Raw genomic sequence first — 16,560 nt, forward strand, 5'->3', positions numbered from 1 at the left:
TGGAAGAGAGGGTGAGCTCTACATATTTATACTACATTTTTTAAAGGCAAAACAAAGCAAGCCGAAAGAAGCTTCCAATTTGTACAGATCTTGGATCTGTTATTAGTAAGAAGTGGGACTCCCTCTCTGCCGTATCAAGCAGCCCTCAGTTTTGTCACCAGCCGCATGGCAAGGCCACGGGCTCTCACCAGTTTGTTTTGCGGAGTAAGTGAGAAAATCCGCCAAGCGTTGAGTCCATGGGGAGGCGGCTCCGTGTGGAGACAGCGTCCCTCACTCTTCCCCAGCGGACGCGCCGGCCGCACAGCCCTCGTTGGGACTTCCTGCGGAGGGCTGCCCTCCACTGCGGGGCTGGGGTCGTGTTTTCTTTGGCTGGTTTTAAAGTCGGTAAGCAAGGCTCTGTCTCTTGGCGGATGTCTTTAGAAATCAAACTGGACTCAGAAACAAACACGTCAGAACTAGATGCATCACCAACCAGCCCCATCGCACGGCCCTGTGAAAACAAACCCAGGCAGGAGACCCCTCCAGCCTCACGTTTGGGTCAACAAATTGGTCCCCCCCACCGCCCACTCCTGCCTGTTTTTCCAGAAGTCTGCGGAGTTCCACATTCTCTGTGTCTCTCCTTCGGACGTGCAGGGCGAGCCGGTTGCGGGGCCACTGTCCCAGCCTGCCAGCCTCCGTCACTAGGAGCTTCAATCTCTTTGCTGTGGGCAGAACCAGAGCCTTTCCTGCCAAGACTGAAGGGGCTCCTTCCCAAGGCAGGAAGGACCCAGCATTACCTGAGCCGCGTAATTGGTCATGGGGACACAGACACCCTTCGCTTGTCCCAGGAGCTTGGTGAAAATGGCTTTTCTTGACCCATTCCCTGAAAGCACCGGTGGATCCCACTGAGATCACTTATCTGACGGTTTTGGCCTGTGCCTGCTTCTTGTCCCACCAAGGCCTCCTGCGTCAGGGCCTGGGGTCAGGAGATGTCCCTGCGTTCTGAGTCGTTTCCTCTGTCGTAAGCGAATGGGCTCCACTCGAGACCGGACGTGGGACCCCCACTGCATGAGCCCCGGGCTCCACTCACTTGAACTGCCCAGCGCAGATCTCAGCCATGCTCTGCCGAGTGCGAAGGCGGCGGCGTTCAGTCCCACCCCTGCGTCTGGGGCCATGGGGGGACCCTGGGGCCTGTCCTGCGTTTTCGCTGTGAGCCGAGCATGGAGAGAGAAGCGGACAGGGCTTTGCCGAGACAGGCTGGAGGAAACGTCCCCGAAGCGGGAAGCCCGTCCCCTCATCCCCGCGGAGCTCCGGAGTCGCAGGTAACACACGTGTGCGTCTCCCTTTGATTTCAGAGAGGCCGCGGCTAGTAACACGCGTCCGCAAACCCCAAGCCCGGCCTCTGCTCCGAGTATTAGGTCTCTCCCACCCCGGAGGGACTGCCCTCTTTCTGCACGGAAAGGGCTTTATTACACACAGCTTGTTAAATGGGCGACGGCAGATCTGTTGGGGTGGTTGGTCCCGCACGTTTGCCACACACACACACGCACACACACACACACACACACACACACACAGCCTGCTCCCGACTCCGAGGCCCTGGGTTCGCCGTGAAGCCCTCTGTGCTGCCGACCGGCGAGTGCCACTGACGCGGGGCCGTCATTTGAGTCTGGAAGGGTGTCTGCTGACCCCACTCACCCGTGTCTAATGGAAGACTGGCTGTCCTGCGTTTTCTTATGGCAAATTATATATCGGGAGGCAGAAGGTTTAAAAATTAATTCAAGATTAATTTAAGGATGATGGCCCATGGAATTATTTGGCCAACTGATGAAAAATGAAATGTTCACTACAAAGAGGGAAGATTGTAGAAGTGTCAAATTTTAATCCCATTTCCCATAAAGGATTATCATGTCTCAAGACCTTTCCGGAAACCCCAATCCATCACCCAAGCACCTGCCTTTCCCACACCCTTGGTGAGCCGGCTCATGTAAGCTACGGTGCCACTGGGGTTTGGTGAAGGATTCGTGTTTAGGGGCAGAATAAATGAACCAACTCTTTATAAAGCAGGAAAAAAATAAATGTTGGGCTGGACATTGAATCCAGATCTAGGAAAACTTGTTACTTTTTTAAGCAAATGAAAAAACACACACACACACACACAGAGGGCAGGGAGCATCTTTCTTATCTGACGTTCTATTAAATTTTAAAGACTACTGGAAACAGCTCAGTCCTCATTGTCCCCCTAAATCAAAAGAAAAGTAGCGAGTTAAGAAAATTCCATCTTGTAAGTGTGAAGGCATTTTTGGTGACGATGGGATTGTGGATAATTGCAGTTAACACACACACATGTGCACACACACACATGCACACACACACACGTAGACTAATGGAATCTAGTATTAGGTAGAATTATGTCATAACCTAACTAGTGTTTTGTCTTGGAGAAAAAAATACATATATTTAAGGAGACAGAATTACCCATCGGAGGCATAGGCTCCTTAAATAAAAGCCATGCAAGAAAGTCACCCTGGACTGGCTGCCCTCTATTTTAAAATATTAAAAGCTGAACTTTCTCTGCACGTCTCCCAGTTTCAAAAAGCAGAATGCATCTGGACAGCTTTTTATGGCTTGTTTTCTCCCCCTCCAGCTTTCTACATGAACGCACATTTGAGGGAGACTATACGTGAAGCAGTAGACTAACCTTCAATAATGCATTTTGTTTAATGCCCTATTTGGTCTGATCATTTCCTGAAAACTACTCATGTGATACCTTATTTTCAAAGCACTGGGAAAAAAATCAAGTCCATTACAACGGCGCTGTGGAAGGCCCGGGACGGCATCGGACGGAATGGAGCGTGCTTCCTGAGCCAAGCGGTGCCCTCAGTTCTGCAGGAAGGGGCCACAGCCAGCCTCACGCCCAGGCTGTGCCGACCGGTGCGCCTCAGCCACCGTGTCAGTGCTGCCCGTCGGGGGTCCTCCGTCTGGCCAGAAGCGTCTTCTCCACCTACGCCTCCCGCCGGGTCCATCTTGCACTTCTCTGTGGCTGATGACCTCATTCAAGAAAACCATTTCAAAGGGCTCCTCTGGGGGAGCATCTTTTCTTCTCCTCCCCCACCCCTCCCCCTGCCGCCCTCCCCTCCCCCACTCCGGGTCCCTCCTCTTGCCTTCCTTCTCCCCCCACACCCGCCCTCTTCCTCCTCTCCCCCCCCCCTTCTTCTTATCTGAATCGGCAAGCTAGATGTTGACTCAATTTCCACAGCTTCTACTTTTTTGGAAAACAAAAACAAAAAACAAGTGAACAGAATGATGTGCTTAATCTTCAGAATATGCAAAGACAAAGGAGAAGCGGACACAGAAGTGTTGAGTTTATGTCTTCCAGTTTTATCACTCTTAGAAGTGTTCCCGCAGTTACATTTTCAAAATCGGGTAGGGATAGAAAGTCACATAGCCAACTGGTTTCTGACATTTCAAAACCCCTTTCCTCCCCACATAGAAGAGACAAAAGAGGAAGTGGTCTGCTGGGACACCTCACGAGAATCTGCAATTTGGCAGAGAGTTTCCAGTCCAGGTTCCGCACTCTGGGTCTTCCCTGCTCCGTCCGACCCGGGGAGCCGCGGTCCTCCCGCCGTCGGGCAGGAAGAAGGCCGAGGCCGCCGCATCTTTCTTGGGGCAGCAGCACAGCAAGAGGGACAGGCTGGTGGCCCGGAAAATGGCATTCCGCTGGGAATCGATGGGATTTGACGCGTCTGGACCCGCCTGATCCCAGAGTCAGATACAGGACACGGAGAAGAGACCGGGAAGGCGGCCCGAAGCTCGCGGTGGGCGATCGAGGCAGGGCGCACGGCCACTGCTCTGCAGGAGCCCGTTTGGAGAAAGAAGAGGAACGAAGTCGAGTCCCAGAATCTATTCTGGAGTAAACTGTGTTTTCAGAGGGGGACAAGTGCTCCAGAATAAGAGGCAGTCAGAGGCAGTACGAGAGCCGGAGGTGCACGGGATCGAAACCCGGGGGAAACCTGGTCAGGATAAGCCACCAAGGAGGGAAAAGTTCGGGACGCAGGAGGCGGGAGAACCTGGGAGAACCTGAGACAGAACCAGGCCCCGCAGGAGCGTCAGGCCAGCGGCCGCTGCACCACCACAGTCCAGACAGCGAGGACGCTGTTTGGACGCCGTTTGGATGCGGAACGGAGACTGTCGGTCGGTGTCTACACCGCTCCGAGTAGGTGCGCTGTATGGCAGGAAGCGTCAGGCTTTCCAATCTGAGCTGCTTCCACACCGACCCGGTCCAGGAGTTCCGGTCACCTTTACGGGCCACACACACAACGGGATGAGCTGTCAGCCCCCGAGGAAGAGACGGGACAGAACGAGGGTAACTGAGAAGCAGCAGGTCCGCGGACCCGCTCACCAGGTCTGTGCGGGAGGGAGCGCCTCCCTCCCTTCCTCCCCAGCGGGTGTGCGCGGCCCGTTCCTCCACACACGCCACTCGTTTCCGAAGGCCAAGAAATGGAAAGGCTTCCTTTATGAAGTTCCCAGAGCTGCTGCTGGACGCACAGCAAGGCCTCCGAAAATCCTCTTCTAACTGAATGCATGGCTCCTTCAGAATAACTGACGATGGGGCTAAAACAACAAACAGAATCTTGGAGATAGGATCTGGGATTATCATCCGATGATGAAACCTCTCCAGGGCTACCTACCAGGAACTTCCCAACTGCCCTGACAGCCTGCAGCGAGTGTCCCCACAGCCGGCAGCAAGTGTCCCCACAGCCAGTAGAGAGTGTCCCCACAGCCGACACAGAGTGTCCCTGACAACTGGCAGAGACTGTCCGCACAGCACAGCCAACAGGCATCAGGCATGAGGGGCTGTGGAATCCAGTTGTTGGATGTTCTGCCGCCGGGGACACCTTCGCGCCTGGTTCTAATCCCCCAGGCCTGCCAGCCTGGGCCTGTGCTGTTTTCTGGAAAGCACGAAGGACCCCAGGCTCCAGCACGTTGTTTATGGAACTATTACCAGCAGGGACACCTGGGTGGTTCAGGTCACTGAGCAGCTAGCTGCCTTCGGCTCGGGCCATGACCCCAGGGTCCTGGGCTGGAGCCCCACACTGGGCTCCCTGCTCGGCGGGAATCTGCTTCTCTTTCACGCTGCCATCTGCTCCCCCTGCTTGTGCTCTCTCTCTTTTTGACAAAATAATCAAATAAAATCTTAAAAAACAAACAAACAATTATCAGCATGAGCTCGTGGAAAGCATTCAACAGAAAGTAAGACCAGGTTTGGATCCCACTTCCCGGAGCGGTGAGATCTGGCCACACCATTCATCCCTTTGGAATGTAGGTTTGTGCCGTAGTAGACGGTGATGGTCAAGACTATTTCTTGATGACTTTGGGAGGACGTTTCAATGGCGTGGAAGCCCTTTGTAAGTGATAACTGTTAGTGGGGTCCCTGACCTTGAACAAGGAGTTTGAGGTCTCACTTTTCCCACCCTTCCCTGAAAAGGGGGCTCTCTGAGATGAATTCGGCCCCGGTGCTCACGATGGGGACGCAGTGTGGAGGTGTCGAGGGGTCTCAAGTCATTCTTGCCCCGTAAATCCCGCCGCACGTTGCTCTTCTCCCGTGTGAACCATGACTTCGTCATTCTTGCTTTTGAGGGTTTCTCTTGTTTGGGGGGGTCTCACGACCTGAGAAGAGAAGAGTGGGGCCTGGGGCTGGCCTCAGGGAAGAGGAGGCTGGAAGCAGGGCTCTGACGTGGATGGCCGAAACCCAACGCTCACGGTCTCTTTCTACCGTGCATCCACAGCTAAGAACTCCTTTCCCAGCATCCCTTACAACAGGCCCATGCGAGGAGTATCAGTCCCCCAACAGGATGTAGCAAAGTCAGAGGTGCCACCTCCAGGCCGAGGCTTCCAGGGCACCCTCTTCTCCATTCCTCAGCTAGGTGCAGGCGACGGCGGCATTGCCACCACAGCAGAAGCCTGGGTCCCCAGGCGCTTCAAGGAAAAGACCCATCCTGCCCAGGAACATCCTGGTTGTCCACCTTGGACAACAAATGGGAGACACAGAAACTTTTATTTTGCCCTATATATGGTCTACATGTTAACCAACCCTAGCCAGTCCCTCGTCTTTGTCTTAAGCTAGAGGGAGAAGAACCACCCCAGGGCTCGCACATAGTCCAGACCAGCTCAACAGCATGGTGTTTTCCGTGGAGGCTCCGAACCGAAGTCTTCACCGATTACAGAGCGTCCGCGGGCTGCTTCCTTCTCTCTCCTCTTCCGTGTGTTCACTCAGTCCCCGGAGCAGTTCCCAGAACGGGGCTGAGCCGCTGCTCATTGTGCCTTGGGTTTGGGGCACCTGCGACCCCTTCACCTGCTCTGATTAGGGCGCCATGGATCCAAGGTACAAAGAAACACTCAAAATCGCCCGAGAATATCAAAATGACGGCACAGGTAGCAAAAGATGTAACGCATACATGAGCTACTTGGGGTTTAGAATTGACCCTGAAACGAGGCGTGCCGGGGACTCCCTCCGCAGTGCTCGGACTGGCTGCGCGTCTCGGACCGGCTGCGCGCCTCGGACCGGCTGCGCGTCTCGGACCGGCTGCGCGCCTCGGACCGGCTGCGCGCCTCGGACCGGCTGCGCGCCTCGGACCGGCTGCGCGCCTCGGACCGGCTGCGCGCCTCGGACCGGCTGCGCGCCTCGGACCGGCTGCGCGCCTCGGACCGGCTGCGCGCCTCGGACCTGCTGCGCGCCTCGGACCGGCTGCGCGCCTCGGACCGGCTGCGCGCCTCGGACCGGCTGCGCGCCTCGGACCGGCTGCGCGCCTCGGACCGGCTGCGCGCCTCGGACCGGCTGCGCGTCTCGGACTGGCTGCTCTCCGCCCTTCCCCGCTCCCCCACCGTTTCTTCTCTGTAACCCGGGCGAGCAGATGGAAGACATTCTCTCCAGCCTGGACTTCACGGGGCTCTGGCGGCAACACCCAGGCAGGAACCGATAGCTTTGTTCTTTTCTTTACACCGAGTTCCCGAGAGCTGGTCTGCCTGCTTCTCCTTTCGTGCGCGACCTCAGGGCCTGGCCCGGTCTCGGGGTCTTGCCTTCCCCACCAGTCTAGTCCGTTGTGACCAGGGTTAAATGGAGGTATTTCTTATTTAAAAAATTACTTTGGGGGGCATCAGGAATTCTGGGCAAAGCAGGTGTTACGTGAGGCGTTGTGGGATGAGGGGCTGTGATCAGCGTCTGTGACATCATGACGAGCAGTAGTGACGAATGTAGGCTTCTACTGCATGACACCAACGCTAACACGTAATACCTTTCATACCAACTGGGTTTTAGGCACTGTTGTAGAGGAGCGGGAAGACAAATGATAAATAGTCCTATGTGGTAGCAGTTAGCAGCTTGTTTGGGGGAGGGAATAAAAGCATGCCATTAAATAATAAATAATAGTAAACCAATAAATATGTGTACCAATTATCATATCTAATTAACATCTTGAGTGCTTTTTCATGATTTATCTCTTTTTTTTTTTTTTGAAGAAAATAGCACCATCAGTTTATGAAGGAGAACATCAAATTCCAGAACTTTGTGACTGGTTTGTGAACCAACATTTATCAGTGCTTCTTCTGGCTCCCACTCAGCTCCTGGGGGGGTCTAAACCCAGTGACCTTTCCATAGGATCTTGCCACGCGACAAACACCGTATGTTCCCAAATCCTTTCGCTGACCATATAGAAGGATTGAAGGAAGACATTTGCCAGGATTTTGGGGTCTGGTCATTTTGGGGAGCAGAGTAGAGCAGGGACAAGGGCAGAAGCGGGAAGGACTGCCCACCTCCTGAAGTACGCGATGTAGTTCGGGCTGAGGACAGCACTGAGCAGGCATCTGAGGACAGAACCTTCACCAGGAGCACACCCGGTGTGGCTGGCGAGTCTTAGCGGGGGCTGGACACTCGGGGATCGTTCAAGACACACCTGTCTTCTGTTGGACTCTGTGTTCGGAGAGCATCAAGTAGAACTTTGGACGCTATTGCCCTGCAGTTGCTAAATCGTGTAGGAGATGGTAAGGCCGTATTTACTAGGGCTGCGGCACCCAGTACATGTCAGTCATTTGGGAATTTCTATCTGCTCTTGTTTTACAGTTTAAGCATTTGAGGATTTAATTCATTCCTAAAAACATCCGAAAAACATCCTTGAATGCTAATCAAATCCGGGGCACTGGGAAACCAAAAATGAACAGACCACATCTTCAGGACTTCACATCTTCAGGAGCTTACTGGGTCTGTATCTGGACAGAAAGAGGTCGCCCTTCAAGTGTGGCTTCTGGTCCCATGACCACGGGCCAACAGGATCCTTGGTTTCCTCCTTCACGAAGGCGGGGGATCCGCAGTCCTCTTGTCGTGACGTCATTCTGCGACTGAAATGGGATGGTCTTCCCAAAGAGACAGCCGCTCCCCCCACGTGCCTGGCTGTGGTCAGCACACGCATTGCACCCCAGTCACCCCACTGCACCCAACGTAGGCACTGACGAGACTGGGCGCACCGCATATCTAGACCTCTTGTTTTATGGTCCCCCTCATGTCTCACCCTCGTGATCCATCCCCAGAGGATGTACCCCTTTTCTTGGATTCTACAGAGCTGTTGGCTCAGGAGCAACCCCCAGGGCACACGGTGCTCCCCTACTCTGGCCAGAACTCCCCGGGGGCGCTGGTATTGTGAGTGTTGAAGTAAAATGAATTTGTCTTTTGCATACATCTATTCCATTGTATATGCTCTTGCTGGAATCCATCCTGTGTTTTTATCGGCCCCTTTTTCGAAGAAGCCACATTGGACAACTTGAAGTAATTGTAATCCGCTGGATGAGCATTTCCCAATACAGCGCCCTGTTCCGACGTGCAGTTTGAAGGGGCTGTCGGGCACTTCGAGTGCATCTGGTGCTGTGAGGGAACGCGTGTTAGTCTGAATACTCACACCGTACGGGGCAGCCAGTGTAGGCGATGTGGAACGTCACGCCGTCAGCTGCCACTACGTTCGTCTTTTCCACTCAAGCCGTTTGAAGAGATCGTGAACTGAAGGGACACCAGACTGAATCCAGGGGGACCACAGTCTGTCCTGCTGGTGGCTCCCCACCCTCCCAGTCCACCTGTGAGGAGCAGCCCCGAGCGCAGTGGACGGGGCAGCGGTCCTTTCCGGAGGGCATGAACCTCACGGTGTGGGGTGAGCGAGACCCAGACCACGCAGTTCTGTACGGTGTTCCTGGACACTGGGGCTCACAACTGAGTTTCGTAAGAGAGAAGTGTGTGTCCGTGTCTTGATTTGGATCAAGGGTCTGCTAGGGACTCGGGCGGGGGCTGGCGGCATGGAGCCGAAGGAGGCCCGGCCGCGGTGTCGGGGACCCTCAGCAGCGCTTGGTGTCCCGGACTCTGAGGGAAAGCGCTGTGACCCCAGATGGCCGTGGCCTCGCCTGCCATCTGGCAGCAGCTGTGCGGACAGTTTGGTCCGATGATCCTGAGCCAGACAGCTGGTGCTGCGTATTAGAGAAAGTGGAGTCTGCGCTCCACAGCAGCGGCCTGGGCCTGGGGTTCTGGGGAGACGCCGCATTTATAAAGCTGGGCAAGCGACGGAGGATTTTCCGCATTTATACGTGGATTTTTAATAGCCTCGTTATTTCCTCATCAGGGAGAACACTGCATGTTAATTCTTACGCTCATGTTAGCTTGTGGTCCTAGCGCTGCCTTGGCACACAAAACCTCACTCTGGTTTTTGTTTTTTTTTTCCTTTTCAATATGATCTGGGAAATCCTTCTTCCAACAGCAAGCCTCAAGGGTACCTGTGAAATATCCTATCGAACGTCCCAAATTATAGCAGTGTTTGGGTGAAGAGACATCACCAAACATGGGTCTTCTCAGGAAAAATCCCCAGATATCAGAGTGTCCTAGTGAGAGCCTCGAGGAAGTGTGACAGTCCGGGGGCAGCTGGGAACCCCCAAAACATGACTTTGCCATGCGTCACAGAGGCACAGCCAGCCTCACTCCAACACCCCGTTGACAGAAACGGACTCAGAGCTTGTCCAGCCCCGTTGACACCCCGACACGGGCTTGTCACTCAGCACAAACGACTCTGCAGAACGGGCGTAGGTCGCAAGCCTGCGAACAGAACACTTCCTGTTAAAGATTACGGTCACCATGTTCTGATGTAAAGAACGGACCTGGCATTTCTTTTTCCCTTCTTCCGACCGCTGCTTGGTGCGAGTGATCAAGCCGCGTCACGCCAGGAAGCCAAGGGTGCGCGTCATGGATGGGAACTTGGGAGACGCTGCCCGTTGTTCAGTGTGCGGGTCACGCGCTCTCATGAAAAGCCCCGTCTGCCTGACTCCGAGGCAGTAAGAGCATTTTTAGGAAGGCAAGGATGTGTAAGACACTGCATGATCACCTAAATATGCAGCTGAAAACGAGCTGAGAAGATGTACCCTGCCCCAGCCCCCAAGGTGGTTTCCGGCCAGCCCATGTGGAAAAGGCATTAGTGGGGAGACACGGTGGCCAGGAGAGGTCGCGGCAGGAAGCGCAGGCCTGAGGATTTACGAGGTCCAAGGTCGGCTACCTCAGAACTGCAGGCCAGAGCGCCCTTCTGGGCCTTCTCGCTGAGCTGGGCCTCTCCGGCCAGGCCCTGGAATGCGTCCAAACCTGTTAATTGATCGGTTTCTCTGATCGGCGCCTTGCAACGCTGGAGTCGCGGGATCTCTGGTAGTTCTGCTTCCCGGCCTCGTTGGCGCCTGAGTGGTAGCGATGATTATGTTGTTCCAACTGAGATCCACAGGGATTCTCCTGGAGGGGTTTTTGGAACACAGAGTGGGTTTTCCTAGGTTGGTTCATTGCAGAAGCTCCCAGGGGAAGTCTCAGACCATTGCTAGTTTTGGAAACCCTTCTCCTGTAGAGCGGGATGCCCCTGGACTGGATTTGGGGAGTGGGGAGGGAAGGAATATACTCGAAACAGGGAGAGGTGCTGTTAATGGGCAAAATACTTAAAAGAACGTAAAAATGATGAAGATCTTTCAGCAAATGCATGCTGGATGGTATCCTGGAAGCGACGGTTTTGTGAACGGTCCTGAGCCAGCTGACCCCCAGCTCCCCACGCCCGCTCTTCCCCATCGCTGACCCCCTCCAGACAGGGGTTCCCCATGTCCCCTTCACGCATCTGCTCCTGCACACGGCTTCCCGCCCAGCGTGGGGTCTTCCTGTCCATCCTGTCTTCCGTCCCTCAGTGATGGAGCAGAGATTCATGCCCGTGGACAAGGGTGTCGGGCTCAGGTGAACGAGTTCAGCCACTCTTTATACCATACGGTCTTTTAAAGTCCGTATTCTCTGAAATGCCTCACGGAAGGACGGCGAGTTGTGCTGCTACGCCGTTGCTCGCGCTGCGGGGGTGTCCATCCAGGCGGGCGGAACGTCGTGTCTGGAAAAGTGGGGAGAAGAAATCAGCAGCCGTCCAGGCAAAGCCCAGATGAGGGGAAGCTGGGAGTGTCAGGACAGTAAAGGGTGCTTGTCCCGCTCTTCTGGAATTTCAGCCAAGGAGCTCAGGTCGCAGCCCAGATGGTTGTGTCTGCACAGAAAAGCTAGCCACCTGCACGCAAAGCTTGAGGACAGGTGTTCAAGATCGTCTGTGCCCGTCGTCTCTACCTCTGGTCTCTTTAAGAGAACCCTTTGAATTCAACAAGGATATGATATTTAAAAGGAATTTTTATGAGTAGAGTATGAGTAGGGAGCACTGTTTTGTATCTGGTCGCTTCTCGAGAGAGGAGAGATAGCTCGGAGACACCCGCCCATGAAGACTGAGGCGTCAGCCAGAAGGTGAAGCTTGTCCCCAGCTCAGGGGTTGACCAGCTCAGGGGTTGCCCAGGTGCAGAAACTCAAACCTCCCAGAGCCGTGCACAGAAGACTGGACGGTCGGATTCTGGGCACAGAGGGGTGGGTGCCTGATCCCAGGCTGGAGAAGGGGGAGGTTCTGGTGGGGCTCCTGGGGGGACAGAGAAGCCAGGACAGTAAGGACAGGGGCTTGGACTCCCGGCGTCTGGCAGAGCAAGGATGTACAGAATTTCCACACAGGCCAAGTGGATTCAGAACATGTCAGTCCGCTAGAGCCTGAGAGCCTGAACAGATTCGGAGGAAGAAACACTAGAATTCCGGGAATGCTGGGATGTTCAGCCTGGATTTCTTTCTCTTTTTTTTTTTTTTTTTTTAATTTGTTTGACAGAGATCACAGGTAGACAGAGAGGCAGGCAGAGAGAGAGGAAGGAAAGCAGGCTCCCCGATGAGCAGAGAGCCCAATGCGGGGCTCGATCCCAGAACCCTGGGATCATGACCCAAGCCGAAAGCAGAGGCTTAACCCACTGATCCACCCAGGCGCCCCTCAGCCTGGGTTTCTAATACACCTCTCCCCGAAGCAGACTGGCTGAGAAAACAAACAAACCAAATGTAGACATGGCTAAGAAAGACTGCTAGACAGTGCGAGGGGCTCGCTCTGGGACCCAGCACACATTTTGAGCCGTATTCACCGAAAGCAATACAATGAAGACGGCACGAGAAACGTAGACACGATTCTGGTTCCCGTGAAGGTGGTGTCGTGAAATAGGAGAGAAGTGAAGGAAATGTTGTAAAACTCACTTTGGGGGGGGGGAAGCCGGGGGCCCAGGCCCCAGAGATGAGCCCAAAGACCCCTGTTCGGGGCTCCTTTCTCGGCCACGTCCAACAGAGCCTCCTGAGCCGGAGCAGCAGAGCTGGAAGGGCACGTGCCGGCGGCCGTGCTGGTAGCAGGACGTCGCGTGCCACCCCCGCACCCCCAACGCCCCCAGCCCCCCACCCCCGTTAATGAAAATGCAGAAAGAAAATGCAAGCCATGGTTGTGCGTTGGAACAGAGAGCGTGTCCTGCCATTTGGGCAACCTGGGAAGAGGGAGGCCGAGGGCAGAAGGCAGCACTTGACACGCGGAAAAACACGAGGTATTTCTGAAGAACGTTTTCAAAACGGAAAACCAACAGAAGACTCCTGTTGTCCATCAGGCAAAAAACCCTCAGGACACAGGACTTGGATTGTCAAACAGCCTCCACGCCAGAATCGGACAGACAGACGACAGCCGGACAGAGTGGGCTGCGCTCCTGTAGTTCAGGATCGCGGCCCGAGTCAGGAGGGCCCTAACGCCTCCTGCATCTCCCTACAGCCCTGCGTTACTGAACAGTTGAGGCGAAGCCCGGCACTCAGCGCTCTGACCACCCCCCACCGCCGCCCCGGCCAAGGGTTAGGCCAGGCGATGTCCATTGGTGGGTCAGGACGGGGAGGGACACGCATCCACCCACGTGCGTATGGACGGCTGAAGAAGAGTTGCCTCCTGCTGCAGGGGGGTTGCACGTGATAAGCAGAAAGCCTTAGTGGTACATCTTGGAAGACGTACCTCAGGAAATCGATGCTTTATCAAAAGTATCGTACGTTCAAGAAAATTAAAAAAAAAAATCTCTGAAATAAAAGATTATGTGATGACAACACCTTGAGAAGTAGCGGGAGTTTTTGTAACTAAAGAAATAAACTTAGGAGACAGGCAATATTATTACAGCCTTAAGTGAAGATTAAAAACACTCAAGTTGTTGCTTGCAAGTGATGTCCGTGAAAACAATCCCCAACCTACAGCGTCTGGTGGCGTCTCTTCTGTCGGCCTTCCTTCCCGGGGCGTCTCGGTGAGGGTGTGGCAGGCGTGTCTCATCCACAGACAGGGAGCTGTGATGGAAAGATCTACCAACGGGGTCCAAGCCACTTATACATGAAATTAACTCCAAAGAGTTAGATATTATGGCTTTTTAAATATGTCGGTGTCTTCCTTCATGCAGAAAGCTATGGTAACGTGAGCACTGAAACAGGGGCTCATCAACTGGATGAAGCTGTATGTGCTTGAGGCTCTAGTCCCCCAAAATAGGACTGGGCCTGGGGAGCCTAAGTAGTGGCATTAACTCTGCCTGTCGCACAACTCACGGCCAGGGGCCGGGCAAGATGACATGAAGGACATTTCTGAGGTCTCCTTAGGAAGCCTTGGGTCTCACATGATTCCCAGACCATCAGCATTTTCTTGTACTGTGGTTCCAGCATTAAAGGTCCCCACTTGCTATACAGGGACCCCTGAAAGCCAGCCACTTTACATGATACTTAACCAAAAAACTGACTGTTGTTTGCAACATTTTGAATGAGAGACTGAATGTGTTCAACTTATCGAAAGCCTTTATTAGCTTCCAGTAATGCAAACTCCTCAGGAACTTTCAAAGCTGATTTTGACAACACATGATTTTGGGCTCATCCATGAGATTTGGAATAGCTCCCAAAAGAGTAAATCCCATGTAAAATACAATTCTGCAAAGGTCATTTAACTATAATAGACTAAGGAAAAGACTTGAATCCTTCATTGCCAAGCCTGGAATGGGAAATAGGCAAGGATGTGGATATCCTAATGTTATTCTCTTATATGGAAAGACTATGCAGTCCTCTGTTTAATATTGGTTTGTCAACAGTATAAATTAAAAAAAAAAGATCATTCCTTCAAATTAAATAGGGCAACACACAGAATGCAAAACACAAGACCACATAGCAAATCATTAAAGGTAGCAGTAACACAAGCAAAACCAAACAAGGATAAACTCAAGGAAACAGAAAAACATGATTTGGAGATTGAAACCATGCATGACCACGTCTTTACTGGGGAAATCATGGGAGGGGTTCAGATGTACGCAAAATTGTCAGCATTGGTTGACTCAGGTGAGAACATTTTGGGAATTACTGTTTAAAGTTTTCTCTTTCATCGTTGGGAGGAAGAGGAGGAGCAGGAGGAGGAGGAGGAGATGAGGAAAAGGAAGAAAAAGAAGAATTATTTGCTGATCAAACCCAACAACAACAAAAAATCCTCTCATTTGAAGAAGAAAATAAAAGAAATAGACAAATAAAGGGGGGGAGGTTAGGAGCAATATTTTCATGGTGTTATTTAATCCCCTGTCCCATCGACAATGAAATCTCCAGTCCCGAGTTTCAGGATGAGAAACCAGAGGATATGAACGGTCTTGGGTCTTTGGAGAAAGACGTAGCGAAGTTCAGATTATAATCTTCTCTTAACTGAGATATGAAGTGCACTTTACGTGTGAACTCTTAGCAAGAGGTTTTACATCAGTAAAGCTTTAATTAATCTCCTGATCCCACAAAGCATTAAATTAATCAGTATCCCACTCAAACACATCCTGATTAGTTGACGGATGGAAGCCTTCAAGACCCTTCTGGAAGAGACACTGTCCATTTAGCGTGAGTGAGGACGTCCGTCTCCTGCTCTCTGTCCTTCAGCTCCTACTATCCCTTTTTCTCTCACCTGATCTACAGATTTATAACTGTGTATCTGGAGACACGAGTAAAGTCTTAGGATTTTCATAGGTGGAAACTTTTCTGTTCTGTGAAACTTGTGGAGATGGCGTAATTGTCAGTGTACGTTTTTCATCATAGCCCACAGTTCCTCTTGCAAGCTCAAGCCAGAAGCTCTCGGCTCTGGTTTTGCTTTGAACCAAGTCAGGTAGATCAAGCTTTGTTTCAGTTTTTACCAGATAACCCAAGTAAAGAGTGGCAAAGTCAAGGTTTCTTCCCCAGGAACAGAAATTCTTTCCTCTGGAGGAAGCCTGGAATAAATCTACTAAATGACTTTGGTTAAAGCTGGGGGAAATTCACCAGGAATCCGGTCCATCAGCTCTTTGCCTGTGGATTCGAGAACTCAGCAGCACTCGTGATGGCTGTTGGCACTAGGCTTCACACGCGGGAAACCACGTGCTATAAACTAAAGCTTCCTGTCTATTTTCAATCTGAATCGGATGTTTGACATTTAAAGGGGCTTCAAAGGAACATTTCCATGGAATTAGACTGGGACACTAGCAACTCTTTTGCCAAATTCAAAAGATAAGACAGCTATCTGTGTATTTTAATAAGTAGGAACTTGATGATGTGGTATGTAGGCTTTAGTAAGTACCATGCATGCAACTTGCCGGCTTTCGTAAAAGCCTCATCTCCATCCTTTTTGGCCAGAAGTAAGTTGAGTAAATACTTAAGACCCGAATCTGCTCCAGCTCCTCTGGTTGTTATCAAGGTATCAGTGACGACAAATTAGGTTTTATTATGAATGAGCTTTAATGACGTGCTGATGACATAAAAATAAACATAAGGAATATGGACTGGCTTTGTAGACTTTTCCCTTTGCTTGCTGGCGTTTCAGCCTGATTCCTCATGCTATTTTAAGTATAAACAAGCCTGGCTCCAAAATCGTTTATTTAGGGGAAAAGATGCAATAAAACTGTGGGGAAGCAGGGGACCGAGGGAGCCACTCCCGCCGTAAGATAACAGATCTGGGGGCTTCACCCTTCCTGCTTAGTTAAGAAACAGCAATGGAGCAGCCCTGTCCAGGAGGCAATGAGTTTTCAATTAGACTCTGTTGCTGAGCCTATGGGTCACCCCTAACACTCAGCAACATCTGCTCCGTCCCCCCACTGCCCGAGTGAGCCAGCAGCCACCCTGAGTGGACCGTAATGAACTGGCTTCCAGAG

This window comes from Mustela putorius, unplaced genomic scaffold (assembly GCF_011764305.1).
Source record: "Mustela putorius furo isolate JIRA1106 unplaced genomic scaffold, ASM1176430v1.1 tig00000813_pilon_pilon_pilon, whole genome shotgun sequence".
NCBI lineage: Eukaryota > Metazoa > Chordata > Mammalia > Carnivora > Mustelidae > Mustela > Mustela putorius.